Source organism: Myotis brandtii, unplaced genomic scaffold, assembly GCF_000412655.1.
Source record: "Myotis brandtii unplaced genomic scaffold, ASM41265v1 scaffold488, whole genome shotgun sequence".
Lineage (NCBI taxonomy): Eukaryota > Metazoa > Chordata > Mammalia > Chiroptera > Vespertilionidae > Myotis > Myotis brandtii.
Window position 1 is genome coordinate 2,580,383 of NW_005368638.1, and position 19,045 is coordinate 2,599,427.

General features: G+C 45.4%; 2 long non-coding RNA genes across 2 annotated transcripts; one reads left to right on the top strand and one right to left on the bottom strand.

Moving 5' to 3' along the window:
* Window positions 1-652: 652 nt before the first annotated feature.
* On the bottom strand, window positions 653-9,815 carry LOC106727849. Its single transcript, XR_001364101.1, has 3 exons — window positions 9,690-9,815; window positions 1,634-1,637; window positions 653-664 (listed from the first exon to the last, which is right to left on the bottom strand). It is a non-coding gene; the product is annotated as an uncharacterized LOC106727849 (long non-coding RNA).
* A 2,713-nt stretch (window positions 9,816-12,528) lies between these two features.
* Window positions 12,529-13,509, top strand: LOC106727848. The gene is made up of 2 exons (XR_001364100.1): window positions 12,529-12,814; window positions 13,159-13,509. It is a non-coding gene; the product is annotated as an uncharacterized LOC106727848 (long non-coding RNA).
* Window positions 13,510-19,045: the final 5,536 nt, after the last annotated feature.

Here is a 19,045-nt window from a genome sequence, read left to right on the forward strand (position 1 = left end):
GAAGGGAGAGGGATAGAGTTAGAAACATTGATGAGAGAGAAACATGGATCAGCCGCCTCCTGCACACTCCCTACTGGGGATGTGCCTGCAACCAAGGTACATGCCCTTGACCGGAATCGAACCTGGGACCCTTGAGTCTGTGGGCCAATGCTCTATCCACTGAGCCAAACCTGTTAGGGCCAGGTACATTTCTTATCTCATATTTCCTTTATCTCTTCTTCAGGAGAATTCTCTTGTTCTTTCACTTGGGTGTTGTTTCTTTGTCTCTTCATTTTGGCTACCTATTTGGGTGTGTGACTCTCTATAGGTAGATCTGCTATGTCTCTCAATCTCCAGTGCAGGACAGTGTCAAATGCTGTTTCTGACTAATTAGATCAGGCAAAGACTAAAAGCCTCCAGAGACTGCCTCTGTCTACAGACTGATAGGATTCTGTGTTGAATTACCCTCAAGAAAATGTCCACAGGTGTGGCAAGAATTTTTTTTCAACAGGGTAGGGCAATTGCTTCTGTCTGGAGGCTAATTATTATTCTTAGTCTCTTAATGGGTCTGAGAAATTCTGCATGGTGGGGCAAGGTGTTTTCCAATAGGTTGGGTCAACAGTCTCCCCCTTTGCCCCCCAGGCAAATCCACCTGGATAGCAAATGTCTGTGTGAAAAAGATGACCTCCACAGTGTGAAGGAGTGATTCAGCACAGGAAACTGGGGTGTCTTCCTTCTGAGCTCTGACCCCAGAGCCCCAGAATCTGGCTTCTGCTCACACAGCTCCAGTCCACTCTGCCTTCCCTCTGCCAAAGCACAAGGTGAGTGGCTCCACAGGGAATTTTGTGCATTGGCCCTTTAAGAGGGTGCCTGAATTTCCAGCTGTCTCTCCCTGGAAGATAGCAACCCCACTGCTTTTTACAGCCAGAAGTTATGTGGGTACCCTTCTCAGTTCTGATGCTCTCTGTTGGGTGCGCAGCCTGGGTATTAGATCTCAGAGTTCTCAGTGGCAACCCCCCAAAGCTGAAATATTTCTCCGGAACTTCAGTTTCTGTCTGTGGGAGCCTGGCCAGCCCATTTGTGTGCCTCTGCCCGCCCACCAGCCTCTGTGCGGTCTCCACTTTCAGTCCTTGGTTATCAGGGTTCTCTCCAGTGAGTCATCAGTTGATTATTCATGAAGTTTTTCAGTAGTTTATTTGTAATTCCGGTTTGGTCCTGGGAGTGTGCCTGTGCAGCATCCACTTACTCCACCGCCATTTTTAATCTCTAGAATTTCATTCATTTTTAAGGCTGAATAATATTATGTTGAAAGTATATACCACATTTTGTTCCTCCAGTTATCTGTTGGTGGACATTGGGTTTATTTGTACCTTTTGGCTATTGTTACAAGTGCTATGAACACTGGTGTATGAGCCGTGGTTCAAGTCCCTGCTTTCATTTCTTTTGGGGGTGTACTTAGAATCGAGATTGCTGCATCATATGGTGATTCTATGTGTACATTTTTGAGAAACTGCCAACTTGTTTTTTTGCAACAGCTGCATCATTTTACATTCCCACTGACAATATACAGGGTTTCTATTTCTCCACATCCTCACCAACATTTGTGATTATCTGGGAGGTCATATGAACATTTTTGGGAAACTTTCTCAGGCACCCACCTTTGGAAACAAAAATGGCAGCAAAATTGGGGTATTCTTTGAAAATAAGATGACTCAGTCCTGATAGAATCTGTTTGCATGGTCACTTTCCCAAAATCTTCAAACCTCCCCCAACTCCTGGACAAACAGTTTCTTCTACCTGGATCCTTGTCCACTGTGGCCTGGAAAATCCCTTCAAATGCCAGCTCAGCTTCTCCTCAGAGAAGTCTTCTCTAGCTTGTCCAGGTCAAGGTGCCATCCTTCCCTTGGTACCAGGCTGACCTTTTCCCACATGACAGGATAGTGACTGAATGCATCTGTTTCTTCCATATTAGGAGCTCCCCGATGACCATGCTGGAGAGAGATCTTCTCAATGTCCTCATGGCACAGGATAGGTCATGGAACATTATAAGTCCTCAGTAAATCTTTGTCCTCTGAGGGAACAATGGTCTTGATAGTCAGTGTAGGCCCAGGGCGAGCACTGCAATGGGGTTCTCCAATATCTGCTCATGTGCACAGTGCCACATGGTGGGTGCTGTGGCTGCAAGTTCTGTCACCAGCAAATGATGTCACTGAGAGTGAAACTCAGCTAGGGTTATGTGTCCTAAGAGTGGGAGGTTTTTATAACCATCCTTACTCTGCTACTGGGTTTCTCTTTGTGAAGAGTCAGTGGACAGGTTGAGATGGAAAGAGTGATGACTCACAGGTGCAAGAGCCGAGCTCACCCTTAGGAAGAAGGTCCTAGAGTTGGGGCGGGGGGAGGCTATGGAGGACCAAGCTCTGGAATGTCCTGTGGAGGCAATCCTTGCCAGTGTGGCGATGCCAACAGGATGGGGTTCATTCATCATCATCATCATCGTCATCGTCATTGTTGTTATCATCATTACTACCGTTTCTACCACCACAATGGCTCTGGTAGCTGAGCATTCTGCTACTAAGACAGGTATTACTGTCTTCACAGAAGTTGATTGCTGAAGAGTGACTTGGTGGGGCCAAGACCCCAGCCAAAGTCAATCTGACTCTGAATCTCTGTCCACTACCTCATAACCAGCAGCTTCACCCTGCCCGCTGTGGATGGCAATCCTGTGCCCCACAATACTCCCGGCTCTGATGACTATGCCCTGGGTGAAGAAAACCACTGACTGGGATAAAGGTCCAGCCCATGACCCAAAGCAGGGTCCAGTCCTCCCAGCTGGGGCTGAGACCATGCTCTTGGCCTTGCTGATCAGCAGTCATGATGCAGGAGGCTGGAGAAAAGGGCAGCAGCCCCAGGTTCCTGGGGTACAGGCTGCTGCGGTGAATGAGCTCTCCCCTCTGGCCCCTCAGAGGCCAACAAAGCTCAGCTCACCCAGTAGGCCATTGGCCAGAAAGAAACAGAAGCTGTGCATCTCAATTGCCGTCTGTTCCAAGGGCAGCCTGTGCATGAAGCCAGTGTATGGAGCTGGTGCCTGTGTGGCAGACAGAAAGAGGCAAGCGAGAGAGGCCTCTGCTCACCTCTGAGATGCTGGCCACTGGCCACAGGACACCGGAATGGCTGGTAGGTCTGATCTCACTCCAGCTTTGCTGAACACAAACCTGGAATCAGTTTAAGTACATGAGCCACTTGATGACGGAAATAGGTCTGAGAAACGCATCTGCAGGTGATTTCATCATGCAAACATCATAGACTGCACTTAGAAACCTGGATGGTTTAGCCTACCGCACACCTAGGCTGTATGGTATTGTTATGTGAGGCACAGCTGTGTGTTAAGGAAAGGAAGTGTCAATCCAAAGTGGAGTCCCCCCAGGACAGCAAATCAAGACTTAATTGCAGTTTCAGCTCCTCCTCCAAATGACCTCAAACCAGTCAGTCTGGATTTCCTGATTAACATTTGTGAGATAAACTGCCTAAGACCTCTGCCCACCTTCCCCCAAGATAGGTGCCCTGGTCTGAAACCATCCTTTCTTTTCTTGGCAATAACTTTCCCATCCTGCCCCGTTTCCGCCCATAAAAACTTCCATTTTGCACAACCAGTTCGGTCTTTAAATTTACTCAGTTCAAGTTTTGTTTTTTAACAAACCAATATCTGTTTATATTTGGAAGTCCCTGTCCATCATTTCATGTTTTATCATATGACCAGACGACAAAGGAAAGGGTCTGTTCAGCGGCATCCTGGGGCTAAGCTCGCACCAGCTCACAAGGGCAACTGTTAAACTTGTAGGAATTTTGTGAGCTGACCGTTACACCTATCCATTACAAGTACATTACAAAGCTGACAACTAGATAAATGATATTGAAAACAAAGGCAATACATCTACCACTTCCTAATTTTTGAATGTTTGTTTGGAATTTTTGCCATGCCTGTCTCTCCAGGATATTTACTCTTGCATATGGGCTCTTGATACAATGATGCGCTACGGCACATCCTGGAACTCTACAAACATAGATCTGGTCTTTGTCTTCTGCATGGGAGCCCCTAAAACTCTTGGCATTTCCTCAGTGACAGGAATGACTTGTTATTCATAAAGGGCCCCTGTGATACTGTGGGGGTCATGCTGGTGAGGTGACGAGGGTGGAGCCGATGAAAAACTTAGGAGGGGGCTGGTCACCAGAAAGACCAGCTGGTTAGAGGGTTGGAATGCTCAGGAGGGGAGGAAGAGGGCTAGAGATTGCGCTCCATGAAAACGCTCAAAAGTGAGACTAAGAGAGCTCCTGGGTGGCGAACATCCTCCCCATGATGCCCTCCATGGGCTGTCCCTGAAGTGTATCCTTTATAATAAACTGTTGAACATAGTGAAGTGTTTTCCTGAGTCCTGTGAGCCATTCTAGCAACTTACTGAACCTAATGAGGGGATGTGGAAACCCCAATTTTTAGTCAGCTAGGCAGAAGTGTGGGTGGCTGTGTTCCTCATTTGCAGCTGGCATCTGTAATGTGGGCCATCTTGTAGGACTGAGCCCTTTACCTTGTAGGATCTGTCTCTAATTCTGGATAGTGTCAGAACTTTATTGAATTGTTGGACTCCCAGGTGTTGAAGAATCAGAGAATTGGAGGTGTAGGGGGTCTCAGAGAGACACACCGGAGTTCCTGTCACAGCTCACAAGGAAACAAACATCTCTCTCGCAGAATTCATCTCACCCAGGCTCCCACGACCAGGAAGAGGGCGGAATTGTGATTCTGCCTTAGAGAGAAGACACATTTTTTGTTGTTGTTGTTGTTGTTAATCCTCAGCCGGGGATATTTTTCCATTGATTTTTAGAGAGAGTGGAAGGGAGAGGGAGAGGCACATTGATTGGTTGCCTCCTGCACACACCCTGACCAGGGCAGGAGAACCTGCAACTGAGGTACATGTCCTTGACCAGAATTGAATTCAGGACCTTTCAGTCTGCAGGCTAACGCTCTATCCACTGACCCAAACTGGCTAGAGTGAGAGGACAGATCTTTTTTTTTTTTTTAATTCTTTATTAGTTAAGGTATTACAAATGTGTCCTTATCCCCCCCATTTACCACCTCCCCCCGCCTCATGTTCTCATCCCCCTGTTGTCCATGTCCATTGGTTTGGCTTATATGCATGCATACAAGTCCTTTGGTTGATCTCTTCCCCTTACCCCCTCCCTCCCCTACTTTCCCTCTGGGGAGTGATAGTCTGATCGCTGTTTCTCTGTCTTTGGATCTGTCCCTGTTTATCAGTCTATGTTGTTCTCTATAATCCACAAATGAGTAAGATCATGTGGTATTTATCTTTCTCTGACTGGCTTATTTCACTTAGCATAATGCTCTCCAGTTCCATCCATGCTGTTGCAAAAGGCAAGAGTTCCTTCTTTTTTACTGCAGCATAGTATTCCATTGTGTAGATGTATCACAGTTTTCTAATCCACTCATCTGCTGATGGGCACTTAGGCTGTTTCCAAATCTTAGCTATGGTGAATTGTGCTGCTATGAACATAGGGGTGCATATAGCCTTTCTGATTGGTGTTTCTGGTTTCTTGGGATATATTCCTAGAAGTGGGATCACTGGGTCAAATGGGAGTTCCATTTTTAGTTTTTTGAGGAAACTCCATACTGTTCTTCACAGTGGCTGCACCAGTCTGCATTCCCACCAGCAGTGCAGAAGGGTTCCTTTTTCTCCACATCCTCTCCAACACTTGTTGTTTGTTGATTGAGAGGACAGATCTTAAAAACGGAAACTTCAAGCAGTCACAAAACATGTTCAGGAACATTCCACTAGGCAGCAGAGAGCCCAGGTTTGAGACTAGCCAGTTTTATTTTCAGCCTGAACATCATCACCATGCCTTACCAACTCACTCCCCTTAGTTTTGAACTGCTTGGTTTGCAGAACCAGAAACCCAGTCCAACGAGCTTCCACACAGATCTAAGGGTTCAGGGGTGTCTCACAGAGCCATGGGGCAGAAGGTGTGCCCAAGCTTGTCATGCCCAGAACCAAGCCTGGATATGGTCAGGAGCCTCCCATCCCTGGGGGTACATGACCCCTCCTCTCTTGATCCTCTCTTGATCCTCTCTGAGTCTGTCTTGGTCTCTGACACACACTGTCCTTCTCTGCTCCAGAGACAAGGCAAGACATAGACTCATTTATTAGGTATGTCCCTAGTAGAAATCGAGTAGAAGGGTCAAGTTGGATGGACTAAATATCTAAGAGTGAGAAAATTCTGAAAACATGCTTGATTTCCACTGCAGGTCTACCATTTACTAGAGGGATCTCCTTGAGCATGTTACTTAACTTTGCCAACAAAATGATGAGAAAAATAGCACTTACTTCCCAGGGTTAGTGTGAGGATTAAATAAGTTACTACATGCAGACATTTAGAACAGAACCTGGCATGTGGTAAGTACCTGAATAACGAACTTCTCCCTCTTCTTTTTGCCATTGTTCTTGTGGTTGCTATTCCTGAATTCCAATGTCAGTTTCTGGGAATTGGATTCTGATTGGCCCAACTTGTGTCAGGCTGTCTATTTGGTATAATCGGTCCAATTTGCTGTAGAAAAGCCAGTACTGGAGTGCCACCTGTGAGGATGGGAGTGGAGAGGGGAGACGGGTCGACCTCCAGAAGGCAAGGGTGGGCTTAGTGAGCACCCAGAGGTGTTTCTCAGGTCCAGGGTGATCAGCCCTCCCAGTTTTCCTGGAACTGAGTGGTTTCCTGGGAAATGAGACTTTCTATAATACAATTAAGAAAAACCCAAACAAACTGAGAAGGTTGGCCACACTCCAAGTCGGAACTTCTTTCAGTGACTCCCAGGTGGGGCCAGTATACCCAGCATGATGCACGCCGAGACTGCTTTTGAAATCTTTGGAAGGAGAGTGAAAAGATGGATGCCAAAGTTTCGGAAATGTTTTGTGATACGCCCTAGGCTGCTCCAAAGTTTTGCTCCCGCCATCACTCTTCCCTCCCGTTTCCAGCCTGAGCCTTGCTGGATGCTGACGTTCCTCAGACCCTCCAGTGCTTCCAGCCTTGGCTGTTGCTCCATACCAGGCTGTTCCCAAGGAGGTCATTTCCACATCCCAAATCCCTCCTCCACTGACTGCCCCGACACATGAAGCTCAAATTTCCTGCTTTGGCTTAATGCACTCAGGCTAAATTAAAATCCAAGTGCTTTATGGAAAGCAGAGTCCATTAAGCTGTTACGGCTCATTAGGGTCTTAACCTGGTGACTTCATTGGATTAGTCAGTCCCTGAAGCGGTGCCCCCGCCTGGGCCCCAGAGGTTATGTTTGGAGGAGAGAAAGGAAGACTGCAGTGTGAGGCTGCACTGGGGGAGAAGGAGGCTCTGGCCATGCTGAGGCAGGAGTGAGCCCAGTGCAGGGAGGCCAGAGGTGTGAAGAAAAGTACTTTCTTCCCAAGTCAGCTTTCCAGTTTGTGCCTAACTGGAGGTGCTTCCCTTTACTCAGGGAAATGGACTCACAACTGTGGACATTTTTCAAAGAGCCAGAAAGAAAAGGATAAGGCTGAGAAGGAACTGGGTTCTGGAGGCTGGTGTGGAACATTCTGAATGGGTCTCTAAGGAAAACTGACTTTTAGGATTTTATTTTTTTCTGAGCCCCAGTTCTTTTTCTCCCCAATGTCTGTGGGACCACGGCAGAAACGCCTGGTAGTCAAGGCCAGTTAAAGCACAGAGGCCTTGTTGTCAATACACCGAATGTCCAAGGCCACTCTGTGCCGAGGCTAAGATGCCATAAGCAGGTGCAAGGCCACGGGCACAACAACCCCACGGTACACTGCGCACGTGTGCTCTTCTGTAGCCAAAACATGATGGATGTAACGATTGGCACAAAACCTCCTTTGTCTCTGGAATAATATACAAGTTCCTGACCAGCTAGTGTTCTGGAGTGTGAAGAAGGGGCTGGAGGAGGGAAAGGCTAGAGCGCTCAGACGGGGCTGAGAGCTGGTACTAAGATGTAAGGCTAAGAGCTCATAAAGAGCTCAGATACAGCTACCATGTTACCCAGCCAGTGTGCTGAGGAGAAGCTCGGAGGTAGTTACCATGTGAGGCCACGGAGCCCAGCCAGTGTGCTGGGCAGGGGAGGCAGGAGAAGCTGCTGAGCCAGAGAGGCTGGAGAGGCTACCGAGGCTGGGGCGCTAAGGGAGAGCTCAGGTGCCACTACTATGTGAGGTGGTGAGTCTAGGGGGCAGTGTGTGGCTGCTCAGATAATGACTGTGGGGACAGAGACTATATTAGAGGTGTGACTATGTGGGAAAGATATTTACCAGTTGGTGTACCGCTACCTGATTGGGACACTGTTATAAAGGACTGTCTTGTCTAATGGCTTATGGCCACTGGCTTCTGCAATAAAGACTCATTCTTATACACTCACAGCCTCTCATGGCTTCTCCGTCTAAGACCCTGCGTCCTAGGAGGTCCAGCTCCAGGCAGAGGGGCTTGGACCCGACACCTGTAGCTAGTGAGAAGAGGATAAAGGAGGAACTTGGACTAAGTTCCCAACAGTTAATGTAGTAAGTAGGTTTGAGAAAGAACCTATTCTGGTGTAGTAGGAAAGAATCTAGAAGAATATATGGACTCAGAGCAACTCAGAGCAACAGTGCTGAGCAGTGCTCTTGCTGTCTCTGACAATGTCCATACATGGGGGCATTGGGACATTAAGAGGGACATAATATATCATTATATGATATATTCACTTAGTCACCTACTTACTCACTTACTCATCCACTAATGGAGCTGGTTTTAAGCAAACTCACACTTTAAGAATAAGCTTATGAGATTGAATAAGAAAGAAGAGAGAGGATCCAAATTACTAAAATCAGAAATGAAAATAGGATCATTATGGCTAATTCTACAGAAATTAAAAGGTTTAAAAGAGAGTACTATGAACAAAAGTATTCCAAAATATTGGCCAACTTGGAAAAAATGGACAGAATCCAACGAGGCTTAATTGTGAAGAAATAGAAAATCTGAGTAGATCTGTGACTAATAAGGAGAGGAAATCAGTAACCAAAACCTCCCTACAAAGAAAATCCCTGGATCTGATGGTTTCACTGGTGAATCCTATCAAACATTCAAAGAAGAACTAATACCAATTCTTCTCAAACATTCCCAAGAAATTGAAAAGAAGGAAACACTTCCTAATTCATTCTGAGGACAGCATTGCCCTGATAAGACACTGTGAGAAAAGAAAACTACAGACCAATATCCCTCTGAACACGGATGCAAAAACCTCAACAAAATACTAGCAAACTAAATTCAATAGCTTATTAAACGGAGTATACACCATGGTCCAATGGGATTCATGCCTGAGAGGCCAGGATGTTTCATCATATTAACTCGATCAGTGTAATGTACCACATTGACAGAATGAAGGAAAAACAACAACAACATGATAATCTCAATTAAAGCAAAAAAAAAAAACATCTGACAAAATTAAACATATTTTCATGATAAAAACACTCAACAAAGGAGGAATATAAAGAAACTACCTCAACATAATGAAAACCATATATGAAAAACCCATGGCTAACATCATACTCAATGGTGAAAGACAGAAAGCTACCATACATGGGGGCATTGGAACATTAAGATCTTATAGGTATTCCTATAAGATCAGGAACAAGGTTAGAGATGCATACTGTCACCACTTCTATTCAGCATACTACTGGACATTCTAGCCAGAGCAATTAGGCAAGAAAATGAAATAAAAGGCATCCAATTGGAAATAAAGAAATAAAATTATTTTGTTCCCAGATGATATGGTTTTATAGTGGAAAAGATTATACTCTAATGATACTACATAAAACTATTAGAACTAATACATTTAACAAAATAATAGGATACTTGCCCAGTTAGTTTGCTCAGTGGTTAGAGTGTTGGCCTGCAGACTGAAGGGTCTCGGGTTAGATTCCAGTCAAGGGCACATACCTCGGTTGCAGGCTCAATTCCGGTACGGACACAAGTCTCTCTCATATTGATGTTTCTCTCTCTCTCTGTCTCTCCCCCTCTCTCTAAAAAAAATCAATGGAAAAAAATATCCTCAGGTGAGGATTAACAACAACAAAAAATAGGATACAAAATTAACATGCAAAAATAAGCTGCATTTCTTCTATACAGTAGCCTTGAACAATTCTAAAAAGAAATTAAGGAAACAAATCCATTTACAATTGTATGAAAAAATAAATGAAATACTTGGGAATTAACTCAACCAAGGAAGAAAAAGACTTGTACAATAAAAACTACAAGACATTGCTGAAAGAAAATAAAGAAAACAAATAAATGGCAAGACATCCCAACTTCATGGATTGAAAGACTTAATATTGTTAAGATGTAAACACTATCCAAAATGATCTACAGATTCAATGCAATCCTATCAAAATCTCAATGATTTTTTTGAAGAAATAGAAAAATCCATCTTAAACTTTATATAAAACCTCAAGGGAATATGAATAGCCAAAACAATCTTGAAAAAGAGGAACTAAATTGGAATACTCACATGTTTTGATTTCAAAACTTACTACAAATCTACAATAACCAAAACAGTGTGGTACTGGCATAAAAAACAGACATACGGATCAATGGAATGAAATAGCTGAGAATAAAACCCTCACATATGATCGGATGTTATTTTACAAGGGTTCAAATATCATTCAGTGGGAAAGAACAGTATTTTCAACAAATAATGCTGGGAAAACTGGACATCCTCATGGAAGAGAGTCAAGTTGGTCCCTTACCATTATACCATTTACAAAAATTAACTCACAATGGATCAAAGACATAAATGTATGAGCTAAACTATAAAATTCTGAGAAGAAAGCATGAGGAGAAACCTTCATAATATTGAATTTGGCAATGATTTATTTGATGTGACACAAAATACACCCTTCAGGGTGGGGGTCCCCACTGGGGTGCCTGGCCAGTCTGGGTGAGGGGCTGAGGGCTGCTTTCAGGCTGGCGGGTGTTGACTGAAGCTCCCAACCGCTCCTTTTTTTTCTCTTTTTTTTATTTTATTCTGGGCCAGCTTTAGCTCTGGCTCTAGCTCTGAGGCTTCCGCTGCTGAAAGCTGGTATCTGGTTTGTTTGCCGTTCTATAATCGAAACAATGTATAACTTCAGCTCTGAGATCGCGGCAGGCTGAAAGCTGGTTTCTGGGCTTTTGTTTAGCTTCTACATTTGCAACATAGTACATAGTTGCTTAGAGTTGCAACTCAGAGGCCGGCAAGTCAGGCAGGGAACTTTGGAGTCTGAAGTCACTGGAGCAAGCGAGCCTCCCTGTTCGCTTCCAGCTGCCTGGCTGCCGGCCGCCATCTTGGCTGACAGTTAATTTGCATAAGGATATGCTGATTAGCCAATGGGAAGGGTAGCGGTCGTACGCCAATTACCATGTTTCTCTTTTATTAGTGTAGATGGCCAGTAATCACAGGAAAATATGCTTAACACCATCAATCATCAGAGAAGTGAAAATCAAAGCTGTGACAAGTTACAATCCCATACCCATTAGTATGACTACTGTAGAACAAAACAAAATAAAAAACAAACAGCAACAGAGAAGGCCAGTGTTGGTGAGGATGTGAGGAAATTGGAATCTTGGTGCATTGTTGGTGGGAATATAAGATGGTGCCATTGTTGTGGAAAACAATGTGGGGATTCCTCAAAATATTAAAAGTATAATTACCATATGATTCAGCAATTCCACCCAAAGAATTGAAAACAGGGCCTCAAACAGACATTTGTAGATCCATATTCATATCAGCATTACTCACAATAGCCAATATTGACAAATGGATGGATAAACAAAGCATACAATGGAATATTATTCAGCTTTAAAAGGGAAGGAAATTTTGACATGTGCCACAATATAGATGAACCTTGAGGACATTATGCTAAGCGAAATAAGCCAGTCCTAAAAAGACCAATACTGTATGATTCTATGAGGTACCTAGAGTAGTCAAACTCATGGACAGAAAGTACAATGGTGGTTGCCAGGGATTGGGGGCAGGGGAGAAGGAGGAGTTATTGTTTAATGGGTATAGAGCACATCCTTTTATTTTGTTATGTAGCTGTCGCCAGCACCGGCATCAGCTGAGGGAGCAGCTCTGGGTCTCCCCAGCTTTGGCACATACTGGGCTGGAGCTGTCGGCACGGGCACTCAGGTGTGCTTCTCTGACTCAGTGCTTCCTCTCAGGGGAGAGCAACTTCCAGCAGCTGGCCCCGAGGATCTCCCCTCTCGCCCCAAACACACAGCTCAGGATGCTTATGTGTTTGTCACCCCCTGGGTCCCAGCTGCTCCCTCCCTATAGGCCTGTCTCCCACCATTTTCCTCTGGCCTCCCTCTTGTTTTCCTTGCACAAAACTCAATTTGCATCTTGATGGAGAGGAATAATTAGAACCCTCCAGCATGAATAATTCTAGGCAAATTAATTTTTATGCCAATCAGGGAAAATTAATTGGCTTCATGTTTTATATTTTCCAGGCGGCTCCCCGGGCGGAGGCCCCACCTCTTCGCAGCCCCAGGTTCTTCTTCCCCAGCACTTTGGAGAAAATTGCTTGTTAGTTTTTGTGTGTGTTTGTTTGTTTTCAAGGCTTCCACAGGCAGCAGAGCTACCCCTCCTTTCAACTAAACGACCCATTTAACAAGCAAGATAAAGACCTCCTCAGAGCGCTACTGGCTGAGCAAATCCACTGGGTCCTTTACATCCCAATGTCTTTTTAACCTTTTATTTGCTTCTGTGGAAAACAAAAACACACAGAGAAGCACATGACAGGTAAACATGCAGCCTAATGCATTATTGTAAAGCGAATACTCATTAATCTCGTCTCCCGTTTTGTGGCTTACCCTTTCTCTTACTAACCTTGTGATGAAAGAAGTTCCTACTAGTTCTTAATTTTAATATAGTCAACTATATCAATCTTTCCCTTTATTCCTGGTTAAAAATTTATTCCAAAATGAAGCATTTATATTATATTTTATGAGAAAACTATAGTTCTTTCTCATAATTTTCCAAAATGAAAATAGCTTTATTTTTAATAATAAAAATAATGATCTTAGTATTTACTATTTAAAAGTAGGTTGAAAAATATCATGACACTTCACTCTTAATTATTTCAGATGAAAGGTAACAATACCATCATCACACCTAAGAAAATGAACAAATCTCTAATACTGTACTTATTTACATCGTCTTAATTATCCCCAAAATGTCTTTGATGAATGTAGAAGTTTTAGTTTGCCTCTTCTTAAATTTCAGTAAATGTGTACTGTATGTACTCTTTTGTGTTTGTTTCACTCATGATTATATCTGGGTGACTCACTCATTGTTGTATGTGACTGTAGTTAATTTTTGTTCACTGCTATGTTAAACTCCATTTTATGAATATGCATAAGTTATGTGTCTAGTCTTCTGCTCATAGATAATTGAGTTGTCTTCCATTCCGAAATAAAACCACTATTGAGACTCTTTTATGTCACTGTTGGTGACCACACTCAAGGGTGGAGTTGTTGCTCAGAGGGTGTCAGTGGCTGTCTTAACTGCGTTCCCAGCAGCAGTGAATGAGAGTTACAGTTACACACGTTCTTGCCGGGATTTAGTGTTGTCAGTTCCTTTAATTCCCACAAACAAGGCGTGGGCGTGCCCCAGAGAGAGCCCACCTCCGTGTTAATTTTAGAATCACATGATTTACACAGCCAGCCAGTGAGATTTTGATTGAGATTGGATTGTACCTACAGATCACTTCTGGAGAGCTGACATTTTCCCAGTATCGAGTCTCCCAATCCATGGACCAGGTATGGCCCATGCATGTGGGCCATCCTCACTCTCAGTGTGGAGTCGGGTCCATCTCTTGTTAGATTTATTCAGCACTTTGCTGATAAACCTGCTCTTTGGGGTGCAGGGCGACAGGAAAGCCCCGATTTACGGCATCTGCCAATTTCTGTGGTGCGAGTACTCCCACCGACATGGATTTCAAGATAACAGCGTGAGAGCAACGAATGTGGGTTTGGAGGAAATGCTGTGGTGGCAGGAGCCGCCAGGACGGTCCAGGACTTCCTGCCCCCTTGGTGTACACACTGCGTAGTCCTTAGGTTGTGAGGGCGTGGAATGTACCCCTGTGATTAGGTTTCCCGTGATAGTGGCACAGCTGACCTTAAGGTAGGCCGACAATCCAAGGGGCGTAACCGAGTCACAGGAGCCCTTTAAAAGCAGGGCGTGTCTCTGGCTGGTTGAAGAAGCGTGAGTTAGAGAGACTGAAAGCAGAGAAGTATGCAACCTGAGGCAGGCTCCCTGCTGATGACTTAGCAGCCTGGGAGCTGAGATGGTCCCTGCCCACAGCCTGCGGGAGGGGGGACTCAGTCTTCCAGCAGCAAGGAAGTGAATTGTGCCAGAAAAAATAAGGTGGAAGAGTCCATTGGTTGTGCTTATATGCATGTATACAAGTCCTTCGGTTGTTCTCTTCCCACCCCCTCCCCAACACTCCCCAGCCTTCCCACTGTAATTTGACAGTCTGTTCGATGCTTTACTGCCTCTGTATCTATCTTTTTGTTCATCAGGTTATAATGTTCCTTATTTTCCATAAATGAGTGAGATCATGTGGTGCTTTTCTTTTCTTTTTAAAAAAATATATTTTATTGGTTTTTTACAGAGAGGAAGGGAGAGGGATAGAGAGCCAGAAACATTGATGAGAGAGAAACATCGATCAGCTGCCTCCTGCACACCCCCCACTGGGTACGTGTCCGCAACCAAGGTACATGCCCCCGACCGGAATCAAACCCGGGACCCTTCAGTCCGCAGGCCGACGCTCTATCCACTGAGTCAAACGGGTCAGGGCAATGTGGTGTTTTTCTTTCATTGCCTGGCTTATTTCACTTAGAATAATGCTCTCCAGTTCCATCCATGCTGCTGCAAATGGTAAGAATTCCTTCTTTTTTACAGCAGCATAGTATTCCATCGTGTAGATGTACCACAGTTTTCTAATCCATTCATCTACTGATGGGCACTTAGGCTGTTTCCAGATCTTAGCTATGGTGAATTGTGCTGCTATGAACATAGGGGTGCATATATCCTTTCTGATTGGTGTTTCTGGTTTCTTGGGATATATTCCTAGAAGTGGGATCACAGGGTCAAATGGGAGTTCCATTTCCAGCTTTTTGAGGAAACTCCATACTGTCTTCCATAGTGGCTGCACCAGTCTGCATTCCCACCAGCAGTGCACAAGTGTTCCTTTTTCTCCACATCCTCTCCAGCACTTGTCATTTGTTGATTTGTTGATGATAGCCAGTCTGACAGGTGTGAGATGGTACCTCATTGTTGTTTTGATTTGCATCTCTCGGATGATTAGTGACTTTGAGCATGTTTTCATATGTCTCTTGGCTTTCTGAATGTCCTCTTTTGAAAGGTGTCTATTTAGATCCTTTGCCCATTTTTTGATTGGATTGTTTATCTTCCTTTTGTTAAGTTGTATGAGTTCCCTATAAATTTTGGAGATTAGGCCCTTATCAGATATAATGTTGGCAAATATGTTCTCCCATGTAGTGGGCTTTCTTGTTGTTTTGTTGATGGTTTCTTTTGCTGTGCAGAAACTTTTTATTTTGATGTAGTCCCATTTGTTCATTTTCTCTTTAGTTTCAACTGCCCTAGGAGCTGTATCAGTGAAGAAATTGCTTTGGCATATGTCTGAGATTTTGTTGCCTTTGGATTCTTCTAGAATTTTTATGGTTTCCTGTCGTACATTTAAGTCCTTTATCCATTTTGAGTTTATTCTTGTGTATGGTGTAAGTTGGTGGTCTAGTTTCATTTTCTTGCATATATCTGTCCAATTTTCCCAACACCACTTATTGAAGAGACTATCTTGGCTCCATTGTATGTTCTTGCCTCCTTTGTCAAATATTAATTGAGCATATTGGTTCGGGCCGATTTCTGGGTTCTCTATTCTATTCCATTGATCTATATGCCTGTTCTTGTGCCAGTACCAGGCAGTTTTGAGAACAGTGGCTTTGTAATACATCTTGATATCTGAGGAGATATATGTACTACTATGTGTAATACTTTAAACAATAAAAAAGGAGAAAAAAAAAAGGTGGAAGAGGATTTTTCTCCAGACCCTCGAGGTAAGAACTCAGCCCAGCCCACAACGTGGCGGGAGCCTGTGAGACCCTGGGCAGGGAACCCCGCCTTGCTGTGCGGTTCTGCCCCCTGAGCCATGGAATACCAGCTGCCGGCGAGTGATGGCCTGTTACAGGGCAACAGGGAACCAACACAAGCGTGTTGGGTGGGTCTTTGCGAGCAGGCACGACAGCTCCAGCATGGCTCTGGGCTACTTCCTAAATTCTTAATAGCTTTTTGTAGCTGTGATAAATGCTGTGATCTCTTACATTTAATTTCCAAGTGTCTGTTGCTAGGGTACAGAAATAAGATTGATTTTTAAATACTGACCTTGTATCTTGCATTTCTGCAAAATTCAGTGATTAGTTTTTTCTTTTGTATGGTGGACACATGTACCCATGCCATTTGTTCATAGTTTTATTTTTTCTTCCCAGACCGTATGCCTTTCACTTCTGCCCCTCTGCTGGGCCACAGCCCCAGCGCAATGTTGGTGATGGTGCCGAGCGGCCACCCTGGGCTCTCCCTGACCCTGGGGGGACATGTTTGTTCAGCTTGATGCTAGTTGTATCCTGGAGCAAATGTTAGAAGTTCCTTGTTATTTCCAGTTTGCTGAGGCTCTGGCTACAGTTTTCTGGGGTAGTCACCTTGGCCTGGAGCTTTGTTTGTGGAAATATTTTTGTTTCATTTATAAAGTTTTGGTTTCTTTAATCATCATAGAATTATTCAGATTGTCTACTTCCTGTGCGGCTGTGTGTCCCCAGCAATGTATCTGTGTCAGTAGTCCCTCTGGAAAGAAAATGACCTGCACATCACCCTGCCAGGCTCCCCTTATCCGCCTCACCCTCCTATTTCCCGAGGTTGGGAATGACGGGAAGCTCCATCCTGGACATCATTACAGCATGCGGTCTAGGGACAGACTGAAAATAGAAACTCAGTACATGTCTTTTAGTTCTCCTGTTGTCTTTTCATTCCCCAACCGTGGCGGGATTTCTCCTTTTCCTGTGTATAACACTCTATGCAGGACCCCCATACATAGCTTGAAGCTCTGTCCCCCCTGAATGAGAAAAGATGCTGCTGACAGTGCTAACTTGGCGCTCAGGCTGGGAGTCCCGTGGCTATTGAGCAAGCGGTTCTTGTCTCCTCGCTGGCATGTGGCTCCAGAACAGAGGGCCAGTGTGTTTCCTCCTGATGGCGAAGGACCCCGAGAAGGCAAGAAGCCAGTCCTGGCCGCTTCCCAGGCCCCCCGCGCTGGGCTGCGGTGCAGCCTCTCCAGCCTCCTGGCCAGTGTTTGATGGCAGAGAGACGCACCGAACAAGAGTGTGAAGAGAAAAGGGGCTCTGCGGCCCCGGAGGGAGGAGGCATTTGGACCGAACCCACTCAGTGCAGCAGTTCGTGGGCTTTGAGACCAACGAAGAAAGCCCTTCCTCCCGGGGGCGTTGCAGCTGGAAGGAGCGCAGACATGACTTCGCCCAAGCTTCTCAGTAAACAGATGGCGAGGCCACTGGGTGGAGAGGGGGCCCAGTTGTCCTTGTTCTTGCAGTGAATGAAGGCGGCTGAGACCAGCAGCTCGGTCTCCTCACAGCAGGACCGCTGGCTCTCCGCACCTGCAGGCAGTCCCCCTTCCTTCGCTCTGGCCTTTATGTTCACGTTTACGGATCCGCCCAAACGACCAGCCTTAGGCAGCGATGCCCTGTTCCTCTTCACAGCGCCCTCGCTCTTGTATTAGGGATGTGATTTCCTGGCCTTAATGTCAGGGACCGTGTGCAGTTTTCCTCTTTTTCGATCTGTGTGGTGCTTTTATGGGTGAAGAGCTAAGAGCAGGTGTGTATGTTCCCCCATGTCCCGTGTGGTTCAGGGTTCAGGATCTGGAGGAGGGGCCGCAGGCAAATGAAAGAGATGAGACAAAAGATAATTTGGAAATATTGGGGGCCAGGCGGGCAAGCCCAACTCAGGGGGAAGGACTTCCACTGGTGCCTAGGCCTCGCCAGCCTTTTATTCAATACTAGAGGCCTGGTGCCCGATATTCGTGCACTGAGGGGTGGAGGGGGGGGCGTCCCTCAGCCTGGGACCACTCAGGGGATGTCCGCTTGGCAGTCGTGGACATCCCCCAAGGGGTCCTTAGCACTGCCACGGTGGCAGGAGGCCACTGCGCTCAACAGCCATGAGCCCAGCTTCTGGCTGAGCAGCACTCCCCCTGTGGGAGTGCACTGACCACCAGGGGGCAAATGAAAGAGACGAGACAAGAGATACTTTGGAAATATTGGGGGCCAGGCGGGTAAGCCCAACTCAAGGGGAAGGACTTCCATCGGTGCCCAGGCCTCGCCAGCCTTTTACACATAAAGCCCTTATACACATAAAGCCCTTAGGCAGGCAATTGCAGTAACAGACAGACTATCTGAAAGGTCAGTAAATATTAGAAGGATTTACTCTGAGACTATATGATCAGGAAATAGCTTGAGCCCCCATTGTCTGGACTAGACAATCAGTGCATAACTCTGGCCCTTGCCATGGGTTCAAGGTTCACCAGCGTTCCGGGATCCTTGTTTGCACTTCTCTGCTAGTGAAGACAATGGGCGGCTTCCTGCAGCAGGCCAGCTGTTCTCCACCAAGTGGCTGGTTGCGTAGGTGAAATCAGGATTCTTCCAGGGCCAGATCACCTACTTAATCTCTACAGGCGTGATGGGGAATATGGATCTACAGTAAGTAAGTCAAACTCGCGACCTGCGGGCCGCATGCCTCATTTATTTGGCCTGTGTTAGCCTTTGAATTTGACATGCTTGATCTACAGATTTATTCATGGAAAGGGAGGAGGAGGTCTTAGACCAGCCGTGGGCAAACTACGGCCCGCGGGCCGAATCCGGCCCGTTTGAAATGAATAAAACTAAAAAAAAAAAAAGA